The 26,928-nt window shown below is 36.8% G+C and overlaps 1 long non-coding RNA gene across 3 annotated transcripts in view; it reads right to left on the bottom strand.

Annotated features, from left to right (window-relative positions):
- Positions 1–10,064, bottom strand: part of LOC143256312 (uncharacterized) — a 604,741-nt gene extending 594,677 nt beyond the window's left edge. For all 3 annotated transcript variants that reach the window (XR_013031238.1, XR_013031237.1, XR_013031236.1), the window contains exon 1: positions 9,687–10,064. This is a non-coding gene — a long non-coding RNA (uncharacterized LOC143256312). The remainder of the gene's footprint in view (positions 1–9,686) is intronic.
- Between the last annotated feature and the right edge of the window lie 16,864 nt (positions 10,065–26,928).

The following is a 26,928-nucleotide window of genomic DNA, read 5'->3' as shown; positions in this document are numbered from 1 at the left end:
AGTTATCGTCATTAACAACCGTCATCCACATTCTCTTAGGCTTAGCAAAACTGATTCTCTGAAAACATTCTTCCCACACGTCAAACGAATGTACAAGTGTTTACAATTCCGAGACTTAGAGGCCATAAACTAACTTTATAAAATAGGCCCAAGAGAGTCCAGTAAAATAAATCGATTTTCGTCATATTAGACGTTTCAAGCGCAAAATTTTAAAAATAACTTTACCGTTTTAAAATGAATTAATTCCAACGGCCACCACGTGTCGCTATCAAATCTTATTGCACGTAACTCGTGAAAGTAATTACTTTTACCTATAATAAAATCTGTGGAAAATATTTTTCGGGATTAAGTGAATAAATCGATGCCCCCCGTTAGAAAACCTAACTTTGCGTAGAAGATAAAATAAAATACGGCTTTTAGGCTTAGACGACTGACTTTCGACAGGAAATAAGAGCGTTTTCTTAGACAACTGTTCAGTAAAGACCATTTGTTGCATAAAACCGAATCTTTTGTTATCTGTACTGTGCCACCAGCGGAGAACGAACCCATAATTTTAGATTTATAATTTGTCAATTTTAAGTTTCACGAGAAAGTCTCTTAAGAATCACAAATATAAGTTTTAAACTATTTTCAATAGAAAAAAATGTACAAGAGGTTATTGGAGATATATATCCTCCTCGGGTAATCGAACCTTAGACTGTAGTGTTGAAAGTCTGTAATCACACCGCCGATTCATGGAGACACAAATATTAAATTCACCTGTGGTTGTTGTTGTTTTAAATATAAACATTATTTGTAAAAGTAATATAGCCTTAAAATGAATTTTGAACGAGATAAGTGTACTTGGAATCTTCGCGATGCAAAAGTTATCAACTATAGACGTTCTTAAACTTAAACTAATACGTTAGACAGAAAATAGATAACCCTTGAACTACTGTGGTAGAATAATGGGAAATCGACCGTCACACTTGTTTGTGTTTTTCTCATAGCAAAGCCACATCGGGCTATCTGCTGAGTCCACCGAGGGGAATCAAGCCCCTGATTTTAGGGTTGTAAATCCATAGACTTACCGCTGTACTAGCGGGGAACGTCGCGCTTGTAACGCACCCACAGCTCTCGAACAGCGGAAAGCAATTTTTTTTCAGTAACGAGACGCGAATCCTGTACCCTCGAATCTGCACTTCGGAGTGCTAACTTCTAAGCCACATCCGTTCAAAGAAACTAAAAACAAAGGTAATTTCTGTTCTGTGTGAACATTTAAATATGCAATCTAAGAAATAATACTCATAACGTTCATATTCATAAAGTACAATTTATATAAATATAATAGAACTGTCTGTTGTATGTTCATTTAACTACTTCGCAGGGCGTGAATGGATGTTCATGAACATCATTAAGGAGGTCCATGCGGGGGGGCGGGGTACACACAAATTTTCAGTTTTGCATTTTGCCGTTTTTATCCCTACTTTGTCAAAAATACCCACAAATAATTAACAAAATTTTCACATATATATGTCTATATTACCTTCAAATATCATACTGCAGCGACACCTAGCAATAAATGATTTTGTTCTTTATTGAAGATAAATATTGGATAATTGACTCTAAAAATATTTAATGTTTAAAAACTGTTCATAAATCTACACCCACCTTTCATCCTTCGTTCTTTTAGTCTCGTGTAAAACTACCTTCCAATACCACGAATATGAAGTCACACAAAGCAATTCGCATTTAACAATCATTTTACTTTCTAGTATCTCTACAAAGCTAATTTTTAACGTGACACCGGTTCAGTTCACTTAACTTTTATAGCAATAATTACATTGTTAATATGCACTTAATAACATAATAATGTTCAACAGTATATGAAGAAATTAATTATATAAATTAACAACTGTCTTTACACTCATAATGCGAGAACTACAAAAATATAGGAAGCTGTTGTACCGCTAACAGGTTTTATTTGCATTTGAGGTTTGAAACCTGCGGTAGTTTCATACATTATAAAATCATAGTTAAATTATGAAGTTTCTTTCCACCGATTTATGTGCCAACTACCGTAAGATAGATGATAAGGTTATTTTATATTTACAATAACTGAGTCTGTGGAAAAACAATATGAAAATAGTATAAAATACTGATATTTTAACGAATATTGTTTACCACAAAAATAATTGTTAAAAATGTAATAATGTGTTAGGAATGTTAAATAACACAGTCTCCAATAATAATTGTTTCACAACACAGCACCCAGCAACAACCGTTCAATAACACAGTCTCCACTAACAACTGTTAAATAGCACAATCTCCAGTAACAACCGTTAAATAACACAATCACCACTAATAACTGTTAAAGAACACAATCACCAGTAAGAACTGTTAAATAACACAATCTCCACTAACAACCGTTAAATAACATAGTGCGTTTTTCCATTATTACGAGTTTTGATATAAGTCATACCTGAATTTCTATAAAGCGTGATATGTTTATCACATTAGTTTTACCAAGTCATTAATGAGTTAAAACATTGTATTTTATAAGAGTTATATTAAAACACTGTACTTTTATAAGAGTTATATTAAAACACTGTACTTTTATAAGAGTTCTATTAAAACACTGTACTATTATAAGAGTTCTATTAAAACACTGTACTTTTATAAGAGTTATATTAAAACATTGTACTTTTATAAGAGTTCTATTAAAACACTGTACTTTTATAAGAGTTATATTAAAACATTGTACTTTTATAAGAGTTATATTAAAACACTCTACTTTTATAAGAGTTATATTAAAACACTGTACTTTATAAGTTATATTAAAACACTGTAATTTATGAGTTATATTAAAACACTCTACTTTTATAAGAGTTATATTAAAACACTGTACTTTATAAGTTATATTAAAACACTGTAATTTATGAGTTATATTAAAACACTACTATCTAATTCAAGTTATCCTGTGGTATTGTTATTTTATAACCAATAATAGGTTTTGAAACCAACCATACAGAAAACTAAAATTTATTTTGAAAGCACACAAACACAACAGTTGCATTATATTTGAATTTAAACAGCATATCAATAAGTGTTCATGTATTTGTAATAGCATACAGCATATCAATAAGAGTTCATGTATTTGTAATAGCATACCCTCCTCCATCACAAAGTCGTAGATGTCACAAAACTGACAGAAATTCAGAAACGACATTATCTCTCTACAGTTGTCATGTGGAACTGTTTCCTCGTGAAACCATTACTACTTCGTTATATGTTTATAGTAGTACTTATAATAACGAAATTTATGCTAGGAAACAAATATTTCAGAGTTTTTTTACATAGAAGTAAAAGCTGAGGCACTGCTGTGCCTCGCTTAGTTCCTGCTTCTCATGAGTTTTCTATTAACACTGATACTTGCTGAATTATGTATGGAAATGCTCCTGATGTTATAAAAACACGTGGGTTCAAGAAGGCTTGGTATAAGTGAATAAAAACCCTAAAACCCGAGCGCTTTCGAAAGGTGAACATATTTTTTTGAGAGGCAAAACGGAAATGTACTTATTGAAACGCTGTTACGTCATAGATGTCGAACTGAGACACCGCTTCGTTATGAATGTTAAACTGAGACAATGTTACGTGTTGAATGTTATATTAACACATCATTACGTCAAGCAATTACATCGAGGCATTGGTACATTAAAAATATTGTATTAAGACGTGGCTATCTTAGTAAACAATACAAGTTTATGAATGTTCTATTGTGACGATGTTTTATATGACTGATATATCTACACACTCATGAGGAGTGCTGCACTGAGGCACATAATGAATGTTCTATTGTGACGATGTTTTATATGACTGATATATCTACACACTCATGAGGAGTGCTGCACTGAGGCACATAATGATGTTCTATTGTGACGATGTTTTATATGACTGATATATCTACACACTCATGAGGAGTGCTGCACTGAGGCACATAATGAATGTTCTATTGTGACGATGTTTTATATGACTGATATATCTACACACTCATGAGGAGTGCTGCACTGAGGCACATAATGAATGTTCTATTGTGACGATGTTTTATATGACTGATATATCTACACACTCATGAGGAGTGCTGCACTGAGGCACATTATGAATGTTCTATTGTGACGATGTTTTATATAACATATATCTACACACTCATGAGGAGTGCTGCACTGAGGCACATTATGAATGTTCTATTGTGACGATGTTTTATATAACATATATCTACACACTCATGAGGAGTGCTGCACTGAGGCACATTATGAATGTTCTATCATGACGTAATTATTCATGACTGTTACATTGGCATGTTTATATCGAGTATTACATCCAGACACGTTATGAATGTTAAACTGAGACAGTATTACATCCAGACACGTTATGAATGTTAAACTGAGACAGTATTACATCCAGACACGTTATGAATGTTAAACTGAGACAGTATTACATCCAGACACGTTATGAATGTTAAACTGAGACAGTATTACATCCAGACACGTTATGAATGTTAAACTGAGACAGTATTACATCGTGAGTGTTATTTTCACACATCTTCACATCGAGACGCTGCTACACTACGAATATTGTATTAAGAAGTGACTGTGTTACGAGAGATTGCAAGATTATGAATATTCTATTGTGACCCTGTTTGTCATGACTGTTAGATTTACACGTTTATGACGAGTATTACTTTGAGACACGTTACTGAATGTTATAGTGTGAAGACGTTTTTCAGGACTGCTATGTCCATTCTCCATCAGAGTGACAATGAAACTTCATATAAGACAATATTTTTATCTTAACAATTTCCAAAAAGGAAACTGTGAGCAAAGACAAATATTAAAACATCTTTTTATTACCAGATATATTACCTATTTCCTTCTGTCACAGTTGTTGGAAATTTATAAGTTTTCGAAAAACAACGCAATCTTTAAAACAAACTGTGTACAGAACGAGTATTTGTAACAGTGCAATCCAAAATATTAAGAAAACACGAAAGTTTCAAACTTTAAGCCATCCATTAATCAGAACTTTAAATATAATATACTTGCATATTAATGTCCGTAAATCTTTTTACGTGTACATTAACGTGCGATTTATTTTCAACTCTGTTAGTATTTTTCAAATCCCAAATATTTGATAGAGTATTTCATCTGCTCTTTAAATTACACATATATATAAGATTAATTATATCTGTTGGACGATACATACGAAATGGACATTAACGAGTGGAGACTAAATCTCTGGTTAATAGAATGTTGGTAAACATACGCGTTACCAACTTAGGTTACAATAGCAAGGAACTAAAGAAATATCACATGCCTAGCCACACCTCCATGATTTTACCGAATCCACGCCTATAGTGTAGAGCACGCTTATCGATTGTACCTAATTATCACTTTGCTATTCGCATGAACTCCACTTGTTTCCCCGTTAAACAGACCATCACTGCTTAACTGCTTCAACTTGGACCTCTTACGTGTGCTCGCACGTGCACTTTGAATCAATTGAAATGCATAAAATATTGTTTGAGGTTACAATGTTTTGGATCGTGCTTTGCTGCGTTATGTGCAACTATTCGAAATCTTCGGTCAAACCAATCCCGTCTTTCCTTAACTGCAGGTGGAAGAATTCCCACCCTCTGATTGATAAGGTACACAAACACATTGCCCACATGTCCTGGGCTTCCGACTAGCACGTAAATGGTTTATGATTTAGGAGGCTATCTTTCTTCGATCTCTTGCTCGTGGAGCGAACAAAATGGCCACAATACCACCTTCAACTGCAGAACATTCTCCCAGGATTCCAGTGGTATATTTATATTCTGTTTTAATGTGAACATGAACTAAGATAGGCCTAAACATGCAGTAAAGAATACGTGACTGGTCTTTATGCGAATAATAAAGTAAGGTAATTTGAAAACATGGTCTCCCGCAGAAAGGTTCAATATGAATTAACATTGTAGTTAAACTAAATATTTTCAGTGAACTCTAAATTTGTGTTTAAGCACGCATAACATACATTATTTTAGTCTGTTGACTGACTTGTTTGTTTGTTTGTTTTTAATTTCGCACAAAGCTACTCGAGGGCTATCTGTGATAGCCGTCCCTAATTAGCAGTGTAAGACTAGAGAGGGCAGCTAGTCATCACCACCTACCGCCAACTCTTGGGCTACTCTTTTACCAACAAATAGTGGGATTGACCATCACATTATAACGCCCCCACGGCTTAAAGGGCGAGCATGTTTGGCGCCACGGGGATGCGAACCCGCGACCCTCGGATTACGAGTCGCACGCCTTAACACGCTTGGCCATGCCGGGCCGTCTGTTGACTGACATTGTAAAAGCTGATCCCGTACATTTATGGTTTGCCACCTCCCCCACCCTCGAAATTTTTATATGTGTGTGTGTGTTTTCGTATAGCAAAGCCACATTGGGCTATCTGCTGAGCCCACCGAGGAGAATCGAACCCCTGATTTCAGCGTTGCAAATCCGTCGACATACCGCTGTACTAGCGGGGGGCAAATATTTCTGTAGACGTCCACGTTCAAAAGAAAGCCTTCATAGAGATACATTCACAGACAAATATTCTTTAAAAGCGCTTTGTGCTTAAGTGCAACTAAAACTTTAAAAGTAGTAATTATATGTGGTTGGCAGACTGAACACAAAATGTTAGGGTTAATGTGGTCATAACGATAATTTTGTGTTTGTTTTTGAATTTCGCGTAAAGTTACACGAGGGCTACTCTTTTACCAACGAACAGTGAGATTGACTGTGGTATTATAATGACCCCACGGTTGAAAGGACGAGCATGTTTGGCGTGACGGGAATCCGAGCGCCCTACCCACCTGGCCGTGCTGAGTAAACTATAAATATATTGTTCCTAAACTACTTTCAGCGTAACTTTAGGTTTGTCACAGTGAAGGCAACTGAATTCCTTATCTTCGCTAGCTACAAACAGTCTGTCTTTGTTTGTCTTCGACACGTTGCTTAAAAACAGATTTGTGCCTACAAATATAACGTTCGGCATACATAAGCATCCCAGTGGCTCAGCGGGAAGTCTGGGGAAGAGAACACACGCTGAAAACTGAGAAAAGGGTTTCGATATTCGCAATTTACACAGCGCAGATAACCAACCCATAATGTGTTCCTTTTAGGGTGAAGCCACACGATGGATTATCTTGAATCTGTTCTCTGAGCGAACTCGAACCCTTGATTTTAGTGTTGTAAGCCCATAAACTTACCGTCGGCCCACACGGAGGGGAAACCATATGTACCTCAAGTTAATAATAGTCCTCTCCGAAATAAGGCTTGCGTTCTCTTGGTATACATGAAACCTAACCCCGAACTCTGAAAGTCCGAACATTTTCCACTTTGTGTGTTTTTTTTTTTTTATAGCAAAACCCCCTCGTCGCACCAAAAATGCTCGCTTTTTCAGCCGTGGGGGTGTTATAATTTGACGGTCAATCCCACTGTTCGTTGGTAAAAGAGTGGCCCAAGAGTTGGAGGTGGGTGGTGATGACTAGCTGCCTTCCCTCTAGTCCTATACTAAATTAGGGACGGCTAGCACAGATAACCCTTTAGTAGCTTTGCGCGAAATTCAAAAAACAAATAATTATAGCGAAGCCACATCGGGCTATCCGCTTTGTCTACCGAGGGAAATCGAACCCTTGATTTTAGCGTTGTAGGTCCGAAGACTTACCGATATTCCACCACGGGTCCATCTTTCACTTTGAATATTAAATTGTGAAAACTATTAAAAGAAGAGTTTCTTTTAATAACGTATCAGACATATTGCAAAGTTAATTAAGCATCCACCAGATGACGCCAGGATAGCATTTTAAAGGTATGCAAACAGTAACATTGAATTCATTTTATTAGCCGAAAATATTACTGTGATGTATGTTCGTTGAATACGCAAGGTAGCGCCAGCATAATATCTTGAATGACATACAAATGTGTGACAGATAATAAAACAGCTTACAAGATAAATGTAATGTGTGAGGGTTACTTTTTAATCCAACAGGTAGCACCAGCATAATGCACTCAATTGATGTGCAAATAAGTGGACCCTCGCATAATTTTCCCTCCAGCTGAAAGTGCGCAGCTTTTGTCAATTGGATTAGTTTCCTGAAGTGAAATTTTTACGTTAACACTTAGATCATGATGTTAAAATTAACACTAGTCTCCACCAATTGTGTACACCAGTAAAGAACATATTTTAAAGTAAAACAGTTTAAAATTTAGTTGGTTTAACCTAGTGGTTCCCAACCTGTAAAACAGTTTAAAATTTAGTTGGTTTAACCCAGTGGTTCCCAACCTTTTTTATGCCCCACACCCCTAAAAAAAATTAATATGTTCTTGCACCCCTCACAGTAATTATTTATTTAAGAATAATGGCGAAGGTGGCCAAAACAAATGTTATCTCGCACTCCTGGTTGGGAACCACTGGTTTAAACCGTGGTTATTACTGAGTTCGGGGCTTCCTGAGTTTGTCCTCCGTTAAGTCAGTGGTAATTTTTCTTATTTTTAACGCAGAAATCGGAGGTTCAATTCTCTGTGATGGACACACCAGATAGCAAATGTAGTCTTTCTTTAAGAGAAGTCAGCAAAGAAACCGACGAATGGTTCTGTTTCCCAGAAGGACTTGACTAGCCACAGCGTCCATTAATAGTTCTAAGAACTGAAATATAGAACTAACGAACAATATGTCAGCCACAGAATATCTGTTAATCTGACGTCGGTGAGGCTTTTCCTCTAATACCAGGTTTCATCAGGGCGAGGTTTTCATTCTGATAACAATCATATCCTCCTCACAGCGAGGAGCACGTGATTGGCTACTTATAAACTAAAACTGAGTTCATTTCCGTACAAATAAGCATCTTAAGATTAGCTTTAAAGCTGCTTCCTAGAAAATAAAAACTTAAATGTTGAAAGAGAAGAAAAAAACAGAAAGAATAAGACTTCGTAAGATCACAGTATTAACACTCAAATATTTCCTCTTGTTAAGGACCTCATAATAACTCATACAGGGAAAGGGGACCCTTATCAATAATTCGATTTCTAAAAATCGAAAACATTTTAATGAAAATAACGCGTGAAAACATTTTGCAATAAGTAACTGAGAATATGGAATATATAAATATATATTACATTTTTTTTTCTATGGAAATTTTACGTCAGCCGGACAAAGGTTATCATATTACTCTTGTTTCTCTTGGTGTAACACAAGTAAGTTTACGGAATTACAACGCTAAAGCACAGGGTTTGATTCCCCGGATTAAACACCGTAGATAACCCAACGTAGTTTTGCTGAAAAAACAAACAAACGTAACACCGTTTCACAAGTGCTTACATGACTGCCTCCTGGTGGCTAGTGGCAAGTCTGAAGAGTGAAAACACCGTAAATTTGGTTTCGATACTTGCAACGGGCTCAGCACAGGTAAACCATTTCTGTAGATCCGTTCAATAACAAACATAGAGAACTAAGATATACATTTTAGTCTTTGATTTGAAATGAACGGAGAATAAATGTTAAACCCAGTCGCCTTGTACTGTCGGGAACCGCGCCATAAATATGCATGAAAAAACTTATGAATATACAAAATGAATACCTGATAAAATATGAATATAAAAAGCAATTTGAATATATATTACCACGTGCTAGTGCTGTAACTCTGTGATCTTGGCTTATTAATGAATGTTCTAGGTGGTACCGCTTGGTTCACCGAATAAAATAATATTGAATCGTAGTAGAGTTAAATCTGAACAACAGTACGTTGTCCGAAGCCGTAGGTGACAGTCTCCAACAAGAACAGCAAATACGCGATTCAAAATAGTTACATCAAGGTCTTATTAAAATGCACACTTTTGTTTGACCTATCTACACATGCAATCTCCTGGAATATTTGTTCGTACGTTGCACATCAAACCCTAGTTTTGGAAGCTTTTCGTTCCGTTATTTTTAATTTTCTTTTTCCATTTCTCGACGTTCAGCAAACGATCACAATTGCAACAAAGTGAAAACGAGATGACTTCCTGAAACAAAGAACAACGTCATCATTCGTTTCAGTTAACCTTAACCCTTGCGCGTGGGTTTTATGGGCGTGTCGATCTCCCTCTGGTGCTGCACGTGAAATCTAATTTTTACGCACATAACGCTCCGAAAAAGACAAATTTCGAAAATAATATTAATAACTCTTATTTAGAAATATGAGCTTCACTATTTTATCATAACGTATGATGCGTCGACTGTCATTTTATTTAATATTTAAATCGCTTCGTAATATATGTACATATGAATCACTTCTTGTTGTAGATTTTAAACAGAAGCAGTAAAAGATATGTATAAGACTCGTCCTTGTGGTGGTTTGAAGACTAGGCTATGTCGTGCACTCGTGTGACATTTATGTATACACAAACAATAATAAATAATATGGCTATTAGGCCAGCTATGGGGTAACACAACACACCATTAAATAATATGGCTATTAGGCCAGCTATGGGGTAACACAACTCACCATTATCGGTATAAATTTTCCTCTGAATAAAACATATGACTTTCATTAGTTGGATCAAATATTCTTTAAGTGCTATATTTTATTCTATCAAATGTTATTAAAGAGATGAAGCTTAGCTCGTTATTTCACAGTCAGACGGTAAATCTGTTAATAACTACAGCATATCTGTATCTATCTTAGCTCGTTATTTCACAGTCAGACGGTAAATCTGTTAACTACTACAGCATATCTGTATCTATCTTAGCTAGTTATTTCACAGAGTCAGACTGTATATCAACTATCAACTATAGCTTATCTGTATCTATCTTACCTCGTTATTTCACAAAGTTACACGGTAAATCAGTTAACAACTACAGCTTATCTGTATCTATCTTAGCTCGTTATTTCACAGTCAGACGGTAAATCTGTTAATAACTACAGCATATCTGTATCTATCTTAGCTCGTTATTTCACAGTCAGACGGTAAATCTGTTAACAACTACAGCATATCTGTATCTATCTTAGCTAGTTATTTCACAGAGTCAGACTGTATATCAACTATCAACTATAGCTTATCTGTATCTATCTTACCTCGTTATTTCACAAAGTTACACGGTAAATCAGTTAACAACTACAGCTTATCTGTATCAATCTTAGCTCGTTATTTCACAGTCAGGCGGTAAATCAGCTATCAACTACAGCATATCTGTATCAATCTTACCTCGTTATTTCACAGAGTCAGACGGTATATCAACTATCAACTATAGCTTATCTGTATCTATCTTACCTCGTTATTTCACAAAGTCACACGGTAAATCAGTTAACAATTATAGCTTATCTGTATCTTAGCTCGTTATTTCACAAAGTCACACGGTGAATCAGTTAACAACTATAGCTTATCTGTATCTATCTTAGCTCGTTATTTCACAGAGTCAGGCGGTAAATCAGTTAACAACTATAGCATATCTGTATCTATCTTAGCTCGTTATTTCACAGAGTCAGGCGGTATATCAACTATCAACTAGCTTATCTGTATCTATCTTACCTCGTTATTTCACAAAGTCACACGGTAAATCAGTTAACAACTATAGCTTATCTGTATCTATCTTACCTCGTTATTTCACAGAGTCAGGCGGTATATCAACTATCAATTACAGCTTATCTGTATCTATCTTACCTCGTTATTTCACAATGTCACACGGTAAATCAGTTAACAACTACAGCTTATCTGTATCTATCTTAGCTCGTTATTTCACAGTCAGGCGGTAAATCAGCTATCAACTACAGCATATCTGTATCAATCTTACCTCGTTATTTCACAGAGTCAGACGGTATATCAACTATCAACTATAGCTTATCTGTATCTATCTTACCTCGTTATTTCACAAAGTCACACGGTAAATCAGTTAACAATTATAGCTTATCTGTATCTTAGCTCGTTATTTCACAAAGTCACACGGTAAATCAGTTAACAACTATAGCTTATCTGTATCTATCTTACCTCGTTATTTCACAAAGTCACACGGTAAATCAGTTAACAACTATAGCTTATCTGTATCTATCTTAGCTCGTTATTTCACAAAGTCACACGGTAAATCAGTTAACAACTATAGCTTATCTGTATCTATCTTACCTCGTTATTTCACAAAGTCACACGGTAAATCAGTTAACAACTATAGCTTATCTGTATCTATCTTACCTCGTTATTTCACAAAGTCACACGGTAAATCAGTTAACAATTATAGCTTATCTGTATCTTAGCTCGTTATTTCACAAAGTTACACGGTAAATCAGTTAACAACTATAGCTTATCTGTATCTATCTTAGCTCGTTATTTCACAGAGTCAGGCGGTAAATCAGTTAACAACTATAGCATATCTGTATCTATCTTAGCTCGTTATTTCACAGAGTCAGACGGTATATCAACTATCAATTACAGCTTATCTGTATCTATCTTACCTCGTTATTTCACAAAGTCACACGGTAAATCAGTTAACAACTATAGCTTATCTGTATCTATCTTACCTCGTTATTTCACAAAGTCACACGGTAAATCAGTTAACAACTATAGCTTATCTGTATCTATCTTAGCTCGTTATTTCACAAAGTCACACGGTAAATCAGTTAACAACTATAGCTTATCTGTATCTATCTTACCTCGTTATTTCACAAAGTCACACGGTAAATCAGTTAACAACTATAGCTTATCTGTATCTATCTTACCTCGTTATTTCACAAAGTCACACGGTAAATCAGTTAACAATTATAGCTTATCTGTATCTTAGCTCGTTATTTCACAAAGTTACACGGTAAATCAGTTAACAACTATAGCTTATCTGTATCTATCTTAGCTCGTTATTTCACAGAGTCAGGCGGTAAATCAGTTAACAACTATAGCATATCTGTATCTATCTTAGCTCGTTATTTCACAGAGTCAGACGGTATATCAACTATCAATTACAGCTTATCTGTATCTATCTTACCTCGTTATTTCACAAAGTCACACGGTAAATCAGTTAACAACTATAGCTTATCTGTATCTATCTTACCTCGTTATTTCACAGAGTCAGGCGGTATATCAACTATCAATTACAGCTTATCTGTATCTATCTTACCTCGTTATTTCACAATGTCACACGGTAAATCAGTTAACAACTACAGCTTATCTGTATCTATCTTAGCTCGTTATTTCACAGTCAGGCGGTAAATCAGCTATCAACTACAGCATATCTGTATCAATCTTAGCTAGTTATTTCACAGTCAGACGGTAAATCAGCTATCAACTACAGCATATCTGTATCAATCTTACCTCGTTATTTCACAGAGTCAGACGGTATATCAACTATCAACTATAGCTTATCTGTATCTATCTTACCTCGTTATTTCACAGAGTCAGACGGTATATCAACTATCAACTATAGCTTATCTGTATCTATCTTAGCTCGTTATTTCACAAAGTCACACGGTAAATCAGTTAACAACTATAGCTTATCTGTATCTATCTTAGCTCGTTATTTCACAAAGTCACACGGTAAATCAGTTAACAACTATAGCTTATCTGTATCTATCTTACCTCGTTATTTCACAAAGTCACACGGTAAATCAGTTAACAACTATAGCTTATCTGTATCTATCTTAACAACTGAAAAGTATGGATTTATTCATTTATTCTTGTAACAAAAAAATCATATTTTTTATGATTTCTTATATATCATCGAACACAAAGCACAAATTGCTGTGATAGGTGGCGCTCACTTCTACATGTTTTTCTTTCATTACAGTACATTTGAAGGTTTTACACACGAGATGGTCTATTTTAAAATTACCCCTATAGTCTTTGTGTAACCCTAGCAAAGGTTTGTGCGACTTTTCTAACAATTCATTTCCGATAAGACTTTCCAGGAACGTGGAAGTCAGTGAGATTAGCCTATCTTAGCTTAGGTGTTAGGATACTCAACTCGACAAGACTTTCCAGGAACGTGAAAGTCAGTGAGATTAGCCCATCTTAGCTTAGGTGTTAGGATACTCAACTCGACAAGACTTTCCAGGAACGTGAAAGTCAGTGAGATTAGCCCATCTTAGCTTAGGTGTTAGGATACTCAACTCGACAAGACTTTCCAGGAACGTGAAAGTCAGTGAGATTAGCCTATCTTAGCTTAGGTGTTAGGATACTCAACTCGACAAGACTTTCCAGGAACGTGAAAGTCGGTGAGATTAGCCCATCTTAGCTTAGGTGTTAGGGTACTCAACTCTAAATTTTTGAGTTGGGGGTTCGAATCTTGTTACCGAACAAATGTGGTGGAAATATGGTTTAAATGGTATATCACTTTTTATTAACTTATTTACCACAAGATATACGAATAAACCGATAAAGAAACAAAACACTTAGCTTTGTGATAATTATAGACATAAACTCATTCCAAGACGTTTTAATGGTTGATTAAATAATATAGTGTGGCCCAAGAGTCGGTTTTAATCAATGTATGGAAACAGCTTTAATAAAAACCTTTTCATTACCGTCGATTTATAGGCCAAACATTTCTGTAAACGTATAAATGAACTCAGGCCATAATTCCCAATGTTTAGGGCATTCTTTAGATAAGATATTACTGGGTAGAACTTTCACAGGATGAAGTACAAAGCTGAGACAAAATTAATCTCACAGTAGTGAGATCGTGAGTAAATAATGTAATAATACTGTACCTTTATATTGTAATTAACAACAAAACACTCTCATAACATGGTGTTATTATCTTTACGTATTATTTGAAAATAATCATTAATCTTACGTAAATTATAACCTAAAACGTAAATATTTGAAAACCAATATGCATGATCTGAACATCAGTCAACATTTCACGGTATTGTCAGCTGTGATCCGTTCTGCTGAATTCTGTGTAAAACACGACACACGCAACACCAGAGTTTGTATTCTAGATACTTTCATTTCCTTTGTTTCTACATCTATCAAAGTCAGTATTATAGTTCGAGTCTTTTGTCCTTGTACAGTATGTTACAATATAACGAAGTTAAGATCACTTACAAAGGACATATGGAATATATCACACATACAGGACCAGAGGTTAAAATGTTGGATGTATTAATGGGTTAAAATGTTGTATTTACTAATAAGTTAAAATGTGGTATTTACTAATGAGTTAAAATGTGGTATATCTATTAATGAGATAAAATGTGGTATTTACTAATGAGTTAAAATGTGGTATTTACTAATGAGTTAAAATGTGGTATCTACTAAAAAGTATCATTGGTATTTTCATTAATACATATCAGTAGTATTACTGACATTATAACTTGTCAGTAGAGTCAGTTTTAACTGCCCTCCCCCGAAGCTTATAACGTCATAAATTGGTTTAGGTACCCATGGTTGGTACAACGCAGATAATCAAAGTATCAATATAATATATAGTTTACTCAACAACAATTAAAACAAGTGAGTCTGATAGAACGTTCAAAACGTTGACTAGGACTTACTAAAGTTAATGTAATAACCTCTGTTCGGAAATACAGTTGCATACATGTGTTCAAAATTCTTGATAACGAGAAACCCATATGAAATAAAAATGTATCTCAGAACAGCTGGTATGGATATTAACACTTTTATTGATAAGTGACCTTCTTACGTCATTTCAGCTTAATAAAGAGAGTATGTAACTGACCGTTGCCGGACACGTGTCTTACGGACGAGAGTATAAACAGGAAGCGGGTTGTAGGGGGCTTTGCAGTTAGATGTTAGGTTATTAAATAGTATAGGTGTTCCTTTATATTGGTTTCTGTCCCGTACCCGTTTACACTCTTGTTCCTAAGGTCGAAACGTTGTTCTCTGCTAGGTTAGTCAAAGCGTTAATACCCTACCAGCCCATGTGTTCAAAATGCTATAATTTTGTTCGGAAATACGCTTGTTTGTATATATTTACAACGCTACAATTTTATTGGGTGACGTAGTTAGTTGCTCGTGTGTATTTAAACTGTTACAACAATCTAACTTCAAACTTATGTTTATCTATGTTTCTTGTGTCTAAAGTTTATAAACTTGGTCCAAAGGAAGAAACAATATTCGGACATACACTAATTCCTATCGATTTTACAAAGTTAGTATAAGCCATAACTCCGAATAAACGTAGTATTAGTCCAGTACAAACCTGTAAAATCGATAGGTGCGTCCAGAGTTTTCACGAGGTCAAGAAATAGTGAGATCTACGAAGTTGTAGCTTAAAAACTACCAACACGTATGTACAACACGAACCACTGAACCATTTCAGAGCAAGTTGTTACTCCAGTTTGATGTGTAATAATATCGATTGAACTATATCAGAACTGTGACTTCCAAATTACCAATCCGACACGTGTTTAGAGTAATATCGGCTTAGCTCATAAAAACAAAACAACCATTCGTTTGTACTGGGAACACAATCTCTATTCAGTTGTTAAATCTAGTACCTGATTATTAATTTCTGCAGGCCAGTTCAGTATATGATTATTTAGCCTGGTTTGACTCTACTAATGTTATCTGATTATGTTACATTTCATACTTCCCAGGTAGAGTTTAATAAACAAACAGAAATATTTATATGAGCTAACAAATGTACCAGCGACCCCCTGCAGAGTTCGAACGACTCCTCATGATTCACAGCGGAGCCAATGCAGAGACCATACCCTTCCAATCACATCTGTACCTGTCCTACTGGATAACCCACTAAGATACTCACATGTGGTACGTTATCACGTGTGCAAGGTTAAAGGTTAAGTCTTGCTGAGGAAGAACAGGAACACAAAATTCCATTCAGGATTCTGTTTCTGGGCCCCGAATACCTGTTTTACCCACCACCACCCTCGCTCTTTATGACACCCATGTAGCTTATTATCAGGATTCTGTTTCTGGGCCCTGAATACCTGTTTTACCCACCACCACCCTCGCTCTTTATGACACCCATGTAGCTTATTATCGGGATTCTGTTTCTGGGCCCCGAATACCTGTTTTACCCACCACCACCCTCGCTCTTTATGACACCCATGTAGCTTATTATCGGGATTCTGTTTCTGGGCCCCGAATACCTGTTTTACCCACCACCACCCTCGCTCTTTATGACACCCATGTAGCTTATTATCGGGATTCTGTTTCTGGGCCCCGAATACCTGTTTTACCCACCACCACCCTCGCTCTTTATGACACCCATGTAGCTTATTATCGGGATTCTGTTTCTGGGCCCCGAATACCTGTTTTACCCACCACCACCCTCGCTCTTTATGACACCCATGTAGCTTATTATCGATTCCTTCCCACGTTTAAAGGCTACGCCGTAGGGACACACTAGGGTCAACCTGCTTCCGTTTTCCACTGCTAACTGTGAGAAGGATTCGCTGGACAAAGATTCAGAGACACGTGCATGGTTCCCTGGGATTCAGAGAGTGGCCAAGAACACCAAGTTCTGACCCCATGTTTAGGCTTAGTGATCTCGATGACGTATTATTAGACCCCATCACGCCATGTTTTACCTTCTGAAGACTCTTATCTCACATTGGTAGGGTGGCTGTGGCATAGATATTAGAACAAGGACAACAACCGGACCATCCCGAATCCGCCTGCTAGCCCCAGAACTGTGGGTGGACATACAATGCTACAAGCTGCGTTAACATAGGATTATAATGTATCGCAGTGTGTTTGAAAATAAATTGTACAGAAAAAAACAACAACACACACCTGTAGGTACGTTATCACTTCCGAGATACGAGGCAGAAGCTTTTGTCATACATGGTAATTATAGTGGTTTTATAGTATGAATACACATCTCACTGTTTATTATAAGGGTTTATTTTCAATTTCTAAACAGACTACCTCACAAGAGCTCCAACTACAAGACTGGCCATAAGTATCAAAGCTTAATGCGTTTTTATTTCATACAGTATTGAAAAAATAAACCGAATTTAAAAAACGAGAATGTAAGGGAAAGAAAACTGAAGAACATGTTCTATATTTAGTTACATCTCGTGACCTTGTTTTGTTACTACATTTCATAGTCATATCTTAGGACATCTCGTGACCTTGTTTTGTTAGGCCATTTCATAGCCATATCTTAGGATATCTCGTGACTTTGTTTTGTTAGGAGATTTCATAGCCATATCTTAGGACATCTCGTGACCTTGTTTTGTTAAGACTTTTCATAGCTATATCTTAGGACATCTCGTGACCTTGTTTTGTTAGGATATTTCCTAGCCATATCTAAGGATATCTCGTGACCTTGTTTTGTTAGGACATTTCATAGCTATATCTTAGGATATCTCGTGACGTTGATTTGTTAGGACATTTCATAGCTATATCTTAGGATATCTCGTGACCTTGTTTTGTTAGAACATTTCATAGCTATATGTTAGGATATCTCGTGACTTTGTTTTGTTAGGACATTTCATAGCCATACCTTAGGACATCTCGTGACCTTGTTTTGTTAGGACATTTCATAGCTATATCTTAGGATATCTCGTGACGTTGATTTGTTAGGACATTTCATAGCTATATCTTAGGATATCTCGTGACCTTGTTTTGTTAGGACATTTCATAGCTATATCTTAGGATATCTCGTGACGTTGATTTGTTAGGACATTTCATAGCTATATCTTAGGATATCTCGTGACCTTGTTTTGTTAGGACATTTCATAGCTATATCTTAGGATATCTCGTGACCTTGTTTTGTTAGGACATTTCATAGCTATATCTTAGGATATCTCGTGACGTTGATTTGTTAGGACATTTCATAGCTATATCTTAGAATATCTCGTGACCTTGTTTTGTTAGGACATTTTATGACTTTGTTTTGCTCCTCTAATAACACTATCACGATATTACTTTGTTCATTTAAAATTTTGCGACATCGTTTTGCCCATATAAGGGAATTTCGCGACTAATTAAAAATACACATCTTCGTTTTGCGCGGTGTTTTGTTTCTTTCCTTAATAGTTGTTGTTTTCGCCGCAAGGTTTTTTTTTAAATAATAGTTCTTTGATTTTAATAGTTATTGTTTTCTCCACCAAACCTCAAATAATTTCATCGTGATAATGAGTTTATATAGCTAATGACGGACGTTCTTTATAGAATTATATTTACAATATAACGAAAACCTATATATATATATATATACACGATATTAAGGAAACAACAAGAAACAATTAATAGATAGTATGATTTATTTTGTGTTCTCTTTAAGCTGGTAATAATTGTTTTATTGAAAGATTTAAGGGTTATCTGCCTATATGTACGCAAGTGTGATTTCACTTTGGTGTGTGAAAGGTTTTATTTGTTTACCTTTAAGATTAATATTAGATGGCGCTTAAATTTGTGTATGTCTTCTTTTTTTTTTAGCAAAGCCACATCGGGCTATCTGCTGAGCTCACCGAGGTGAATCGAACCCTTGATTTTAGCGTTGTAAATCCATAGACTTACCGCTGTACTAGTGGGGGGGCGTATAAATTCGCAACAATGAATTTTTATTTATTTATCTTTAGAATATAAATTCATATTAGATGGCGCTTTAAATTCGAAACAATGAGTGTATTATTAATAGATTGTTTGTTTATTAAATTAAACACAAAGCTACAGAATGGGCTATCTAGGCTCTGCCTACCAAGGGTACTGAAACCCGGTTCCTTACAGTGTGAGTCCGTAAACATACCGCTATACCAGTAGAAGGCTATTGATTGGTTTACAGTTATTTGGTATTTAAGCCTAAACAACATATTATGCGTTACATGGGTTAAAAAGTTATAAGTTTTAAGTTGTTGGCACAGGTATTTCTGGTATAAAGCCGCTGACCAAAAGGAGAGCAGTCTGCAGCACTCATGGCGTACACAGCTACACTTACTTGGATAGTGAAAATGACTGTCACAGTTATAACGCCCCAAGAGCTGACAGCACGAAACATCGCTACTGGAACCTTAAACTTTTATATCCTCAGTTAACTTATTCTGGATTAACAGAAACAATAATCAAAAATCAGAATGTGTTGAAGAATAGCTCATAGAGAGAAACAAAGTCCGAGGGTAACTTCACAAGCGTTCCCCCGAGAAGTAGCTGTAAGTGTACGGACTAAGCACGCTAAAATAAGGGGTTCGATTCTCCGCGGTGGACACAGCAGAAAACTGGATTTGGATTTCCTCTGAAACAAACAAACTTTACTGATTTCACCACTGTCTGCATCACGGTGACGTCATCATTTCGGTATTCCAGAAACATTAGAATCGAAACGGGTTCCATAACAACTTCGCTCAACGAACACCTTGTTTTGTTTTTTGTTTTTTTTTTAATTTCGCACAAAGCTACTCGAGGGCTATCTGTGCTAGCCATCCCTAATTTAGCAGTGTAAGACGAGAGGGAAGGCAGCTAGTCATCACCACCCACCGCCAACTCTTGGGCTACTCTTTTACCAACGAATAGTGGGATTGACCGTAACATTATAACGCCCCCACGGCTGAAAGGGGGAGCATATTTGGCGCGACGGGGATGCGAACCCGCGACCCTCAGATTACGAGTCGCACGCCTTAACACGCTTGGCCATGCCAGGCCCAACGAAAACCTACTTTAAAAGCAATGAAACTGTGTAGCTTCTGTTGTTACTTATTTTAAAATTAAAGATTTCAATGTTAGTGGAACCTTGCTGTTTTTCAGTTGTCAAGAACTAGACTTTATTCTAAAGCATTTCGACCATTAGAAAACCTTCACTTTCCACAGAGATAATGTACTTAACATAATTAATCACTCCATTGTTAAAGAAATTTCCTTAACGAGGATACAGCTGAACAACGTTTAGAAAGACAGTCTCGTTCGCATAAGTATATAAAGAGATATCCCAACCATAATAAAAAACAAGACGTCACTCAAGGAAGCCTCTCAAATCATTCTTAAAAATATCTAATTCTGCAGAGAAGCAGTGTTTCCGCTAGCCTGCACGGCCACACAACAACCAATCAAGTGCTGCACACTTCATTATTCTGGTCGCGCACATTCTCGGTAACGTTGAGGAGACTCAAGATGTTTATGGCCTTAACAACCCTGGCAGTCGATGAGCCTAAAGCTCAAATAACCAGCTGGTGGCATTGCAAGGCAGCCTACTAATCTGACAGGTTCGATAGTCTAAACATACCACCACTACCTCCGAGGGTCACGGGTTCGAATCCTCGTCACACCAAACATGCTCGCTTTCTCAGCCGTGGTGGCGTTATAATGTGACGGTCAATCTCACTAACAGTTGGTAAGAGAGTAAATTAAAGACTAGCAGAATAGCTCTCGTGTAGCTTTACGCGAAATTCAAAAATAAATAAACAAACCATCACACACACACACACACACAAAAAAAAAAACTGGTAGCGCACATCCGCACATTACTTCCGTACCGGTGCACATGAAAATATTCATTCTGCACACGGATTAAAAATGTTGGGGGGAGAAGTATTCACCAGAAGGTCGGCCATTTTGTTTTTTTCGTTCGTTTCATGTTCATTAATGTGTAATCTTCAGGATTTAATTCTCTTCACGTTCTTCTACATCAGATGTTTTTCACATCTTTCCGTACTCTTCTTATATACATAAATCAGGCACCAGTTTATAAACAATAAAGTCGTTGACCAATATAAAGAGTCCCCATGGGAGGATAGTGTACGGACTTGTAACACTAGAATTCAAGGTTCATCTTCTGTTGAATCTTTCCGCACTCTTCTTATATACCTAAATCAGGCACCAGTTTATAAACAATAAAGTCGTTGACCAATATAAAGAGTCCCCATGGGAGGATAGTGTACGGACTTGTAACACTAGAATTCAAGGTTCGATTCCGGGAGGTGCGCATAGAAGATGGCCTATTGTGTCTGATCTACAACATACAAAGGAACACAAAAACTACGAAACCCTGACTGGGTTTAAACATACCCTAAATAACTGACATGATAGTTAAACAGAATACCCCTAAATAGCTAACATGATAGTTAAACAGAGTACCCCTAAATAACTAACATGATGGTTAAACAGATTATCATTGTTAAGTAGAAAAACTTGTCAATTATATTTTAAAACGTACTGAAAGATATACAGCGTATACTATTACCACGGACATATTTTTGTTTTGTATTAGGCATGCGTGATGCCCCAGTATATCAAAATTCCAGTCTATGTAATTAAAGGCGATCACAAAGCCAGCACATCTCCGCAACGTTCCTAAAACCCATGATTACAATAGATGTTCACGTTATAAGAAAACTAACGTTCATTTACAGTTTAAAATAAAGCTTTCGAACAGCTAACGTCATACGTGTGTTGATATGAAAATGCATATAATAACGCAAACCTGGTAACTTTTCTATGTACTGTGTGAATATATGCTGTGCAAAGCTTACAAAACTGTGGTAACCGTCCTTATGATACACTGGTCTCTAAACTGTTCTGTAACTGTTAATTGGCTTCGATGACTGGTTGCTGCACGTGAAAGTGTATTTAGACTGTAGGCGGGGCTACTACGTATAACCATGTCACCTAGCATTGATGGAGTCACGCCACGTGTATAGCTGGACACAGAGTTAACCCTAAACTCACCACGAAATCTTGAAAGTGGAATCTGCCGTGAGAACAACGCGAAGACTAAATAAATCATAACTAGGGTCACGTGACGCTAGTATTAATGCTTGTTTCTCTTACAGTTTAGCCTTTAGAGCAGCGAAGTTTAATAATAAATACACATCAACTAGTCTGCCCCTTCCACGTGATATTCTGGTTTGATCCTTACAACCGTCCTATGCCATTCTATTAGCGTAAACATAACCCATAATATATAACGGTTTTCTGTGAAAGATATTACTGTTTATATGTCATTTCTATACACATACACAGACAAATGTTCTCTGACATCTGTTTGATAAATTAACCATACGTGATAGACAAATATTGAAAAATATAACCGTCATTGATCGCGGTTAATTTCACAACCGCAAATGCATACAGCGACATCTGTGTGAATATTGGATCAATAGTTATACTGATAGTTTCGTTTTCGAAGTCCCACTACTTATTAACATGTTTTTGGCATGTAAAATTGGTTGAAGCATATTTCGTTTTTCATAAGTTTACAACAACAATAACAAACAAAAACAGGAGAAATTATTTAATCCGACAAATTTCTGTGTATCACACAACGTATCACACGAAAAATCTTCAATAAAAATTTATACTTTAGCTGCTATACAAAAAAACAGCTGCGCACTATAAAATCGTACATGTAGACTGTAGCCCACAGACCACTCATCACTATGCAGCATCGACTTTAATGACAGCCCCGTAATCGAGGTACCAACATAATTTGTTCGGTTAAAATTCGCTAATCATTATTATTGTTGGAGAGATGGATCTGGGTTTGATGGGTCTTGTGTACGTAATACGGTTTTGTCGAACCAACCGTGGATGGGTCTTTCATATTAGAGTTGGTTAAGTCTGATAAAATTTTGTGACTATTTTTCTCAATAATGTTCCATTGGCTGCATTAGTAGAATTGTATAGTGACAAGTCACATGGTCACTAGATAAATACATCAGTAGAATCGTATAGTAACAAGTCACATGGTCACTAGAAAAATACATCAGTAGAATTGTCTAGTGACAAGTCACATGATCACTAGAAAAACACATTAGTAGAATTGTATAGTGACAAGTCACATGGTCACTACATAAAGACATTAGTAAAATTGTATAGTGACAAGTCACATGGTCACTAGATAAAGACATTAGCAGAATTGTATAGTGACAAGTCACATGGTCACTAGAAAAAAAGTCTGCCTTGACTGCTCCATATCTTTGTTTAGAGTCTGCCTTCATCGGTCCATATCTTTGTTTGGAGTCTGCCTCCATCGGTCCACATCTCTGTCTAGAGTCTGCCTTGACTAGTCCATATCCCTGTTTAGAGTCTGTCTTCACTGGTCATATCCCTGTTTAGAGTCTTTCTTGACTAGTACATATCCCTGTATAGAGTCTGTCTTGACTGGTCCATATTCCTGTTTAGAGTCTGTCTTGACTGGACCATATCCCTGTTCAGAGTTTGCCTTGACTGGTCCACATCACTTTTAGTCTGTCTTACTGGTCCATATCCCTGTTTAGAGTCTGTCTTCACTGGACATATCCCTGTTTAGAGTCTTTCTTGACTAGTACATATCCTTGTATAGAGACTGTCTTGACTGGTCCATATTCCTGTTTAGAGTCTGTCTTGACTCATTCATATCCCTGTTTGGAGTCAGTCTTGACTAGTCCATATTCCTGTTTAGAGTCTGTCTTGACTCATTCATATCCCTGTTTAAAGTCAGTCTTGACTAGTCCATATTCCTGTTTAGAGTCTGTCTTCATTGGTCCATATCCCTGTTCAGAATCTCTGTTGACTAGTCCCTATCCCTGTATAGAGTCTGTCTTAATGGTCCATATTCCTATTTAGAGTTTGTCTTGACTGGTCCATATCCCTGTTTAAAGTCTGTCTTGACTGGTCCATATCCCTGTTTAGAGTTTGAATCGACTTGCCCATATCCCTATTTAGAATGTCTTGACTGGTCCATATCCCTGTGTAGAATCTGTCTTGACTGGTTCATATCCCTGTTTAGAGTCTGCCTTTATCGGTCCACATCCCTGTTTAGAGTCTGTCTTGACTGGTCCAAAACCCTGTATAAAGTCTGTCTTGAGTGGTCCATATTCCTGTTTAGAGTCTGTCATGACTGGTTCATTTCCCTGTTTAAAATCTGTCTTCACTGGTCCATATCCTTGTTTAGAGTCTGTCTTCACTGGTCCATATCCCTGTTTATAGTCTGTCTTGACTGGTCCATATTTCTGTTTAGAGTCTGTTTTGACTGGTCCATATATTGTTTGGAGTCTTCTTGACTGGTCCATATTCCTGTTCAGAGTCAGTTTTGACTGCTTCATATCTTTGTTTAGAGTCTGCCTTCATCGGTCCATATTTTTGTTTAGAGTCTGCCTTCATCGGTCCATATCCCTGTTTAAAGTGTGTCTAGACTGGTACATATCCCTGTTTAGAGTCTGTCGTGACTGGTCCATATTCTTGTTTAGAGTCTGTCTTGACTGGTCCATATCCATCTTCAGAGTCTGTCTTGACTGGTCCACATCACTTTTAGTCTATCTTCACTGGTCCAAATCCCTGTTTAGAGTCTGTCTTGACTTGTCCATATCCCTGTTTAGAGTCTTTCTTGACTGGTACATATCCCTGTATAGAGTCTGTCTTCACTGGTCCATATTCCTGTTTAGGGTCTTCTTGACTGGTCCATATTTCTGTTCAGAGTCAGTCTTGACTGGTCCATAGCCCTATTTAGAATATGTCTTCACTGGTCCACATCCCTGTTTAGAGACTTGCTTGACTGGTACATATCCCTGTATAGAGACTGTCTTGACTGGTCCATATTCCTGTTTAGAGTCTGTCTTGACTCATTCATATCCCTGTTTTGAGTCAGTCTTGACTAGTCCACCCTCCTCTTTAGAGTCACTTTTGACTGGTCCATATCACTGTTTAGAGTCTGTTTTGACTGGTCTATTTTCCAGTTTAGAGTCTGTCTTGACTGATTCATATCCCTGTTTAGAGTCTGTCTTCACTGGTCCATATCCCTGTTTAGAGTCTGCCTTCATCGGTCCATATCCCTGTTTAGAGTGTGTCTAGACTGGTACATATCCCTGTTTAGAGTCTGTCTTGACTGGTCCATATCCCTGTTTAGAGTCTGTCTTGACTGGTCCACATCACTTTTAGTCTGTCTTCACTGGTCCATATCCCTGTTTAGAGTCTGTCTTGACTTGTCTATATCCCTGTTTAGAGTCTGTCTTGACTAGTCCATATCCCTCTATAGATTCTGTCTTCACTGTTCCATATTCCTGTTTAGAGTCTGTCTTGACTGGTCCATATCCCTGTTTAGAGTCTTCTTGACTGGTCCATATTTCTGTTCAGAGTCAGTCTTGACTGGTCCATATCCCTATTTAGAATATGTCTTCATTGGTCCACATCCCTGTTTAGAGACTTGCTTTACTGGTACATATCCCTGTATAGAGTCTGTCTTGACTGGTCCATATTCCTGTTTAGAGTCTGTCTTGACTCATTCATAATCCTGTTTGGAGTCAGTCTTGACTAGTCCACCCTCCTCTTTAGAGTCTCTTTTGACTGGTCCATATTTCTGTTCAGAGTCAGTCTTGACTGGTCCATATCCCTATTTAGAATATGTCTTCATTGGTCCACATCCCTGTTTAGAGACTTGCTTTACTGGTACATATCCCTGTATAGAGTCTGTCTTGACTGATTCATATCCCTGTTTAGAGTCTGTCTTCACTGGTTCATATCCCTGTTTAGAGTCTATCTTGACTAGTCCATATCCCTGTTTCGAGTCTGTCTTGACTGGTCCATATTCCTGTTAGAGTCTGTCTTCACTGATTCATATCCCTGTTTAGAGTCTGTCTTCACTGGTCCATATTCCTGTTTAGAGTCTGACTTCACTGGTCCATATCCTTGTTTAGAGTCTGTCTTCATCTGTCCACATCCCTGTTTAGAGTCTGTCTTCATTGGTCCATATCCCTGTTCAGAATCTCTGATGACTGGTTCCTATCCCTGTATAGAGTCTGTCTTGATGGTCCATATCACTGTTTAGGGTCTGTCTTCACTGGTCCATATCCCTGTTTAGAGTCAGTCTTGACTGATTCATATTCCTGTTAGAGTCTGTCTTGACTGATTCATATCCCTGTTTAGAGTCTGTTTTGACTGGTCCTTATCCCTGTTTAGAGTCTGTCTTGACTGATTCATATCCCTGTTTATAGTCTGTCTTGACTGGTCCATATTCCTGTTTAGAGTCTATCTTGACTAGTCCATATCCCTGTTTAGAGTC

The sequence above is a fragment of the Tachypleus tridentatus genome, chromosome 7 (genome assembly GCF_004210375.1).
Source record: "Tachypleus tridentatus isolate NWPU-2018 chromosome 7, ASM421037v1, whole genome shotgun sequence".
Taxonomy (NCBI): Eukaryota; Metazoa; Arthropoda; class Merostomata; order Xiphosura; family Limulidae; genus Tachypleus; species Tachypleus tridentatus.
This window is presented reverse-complemented; position numbering and strand designations above follow the sequence as displayed.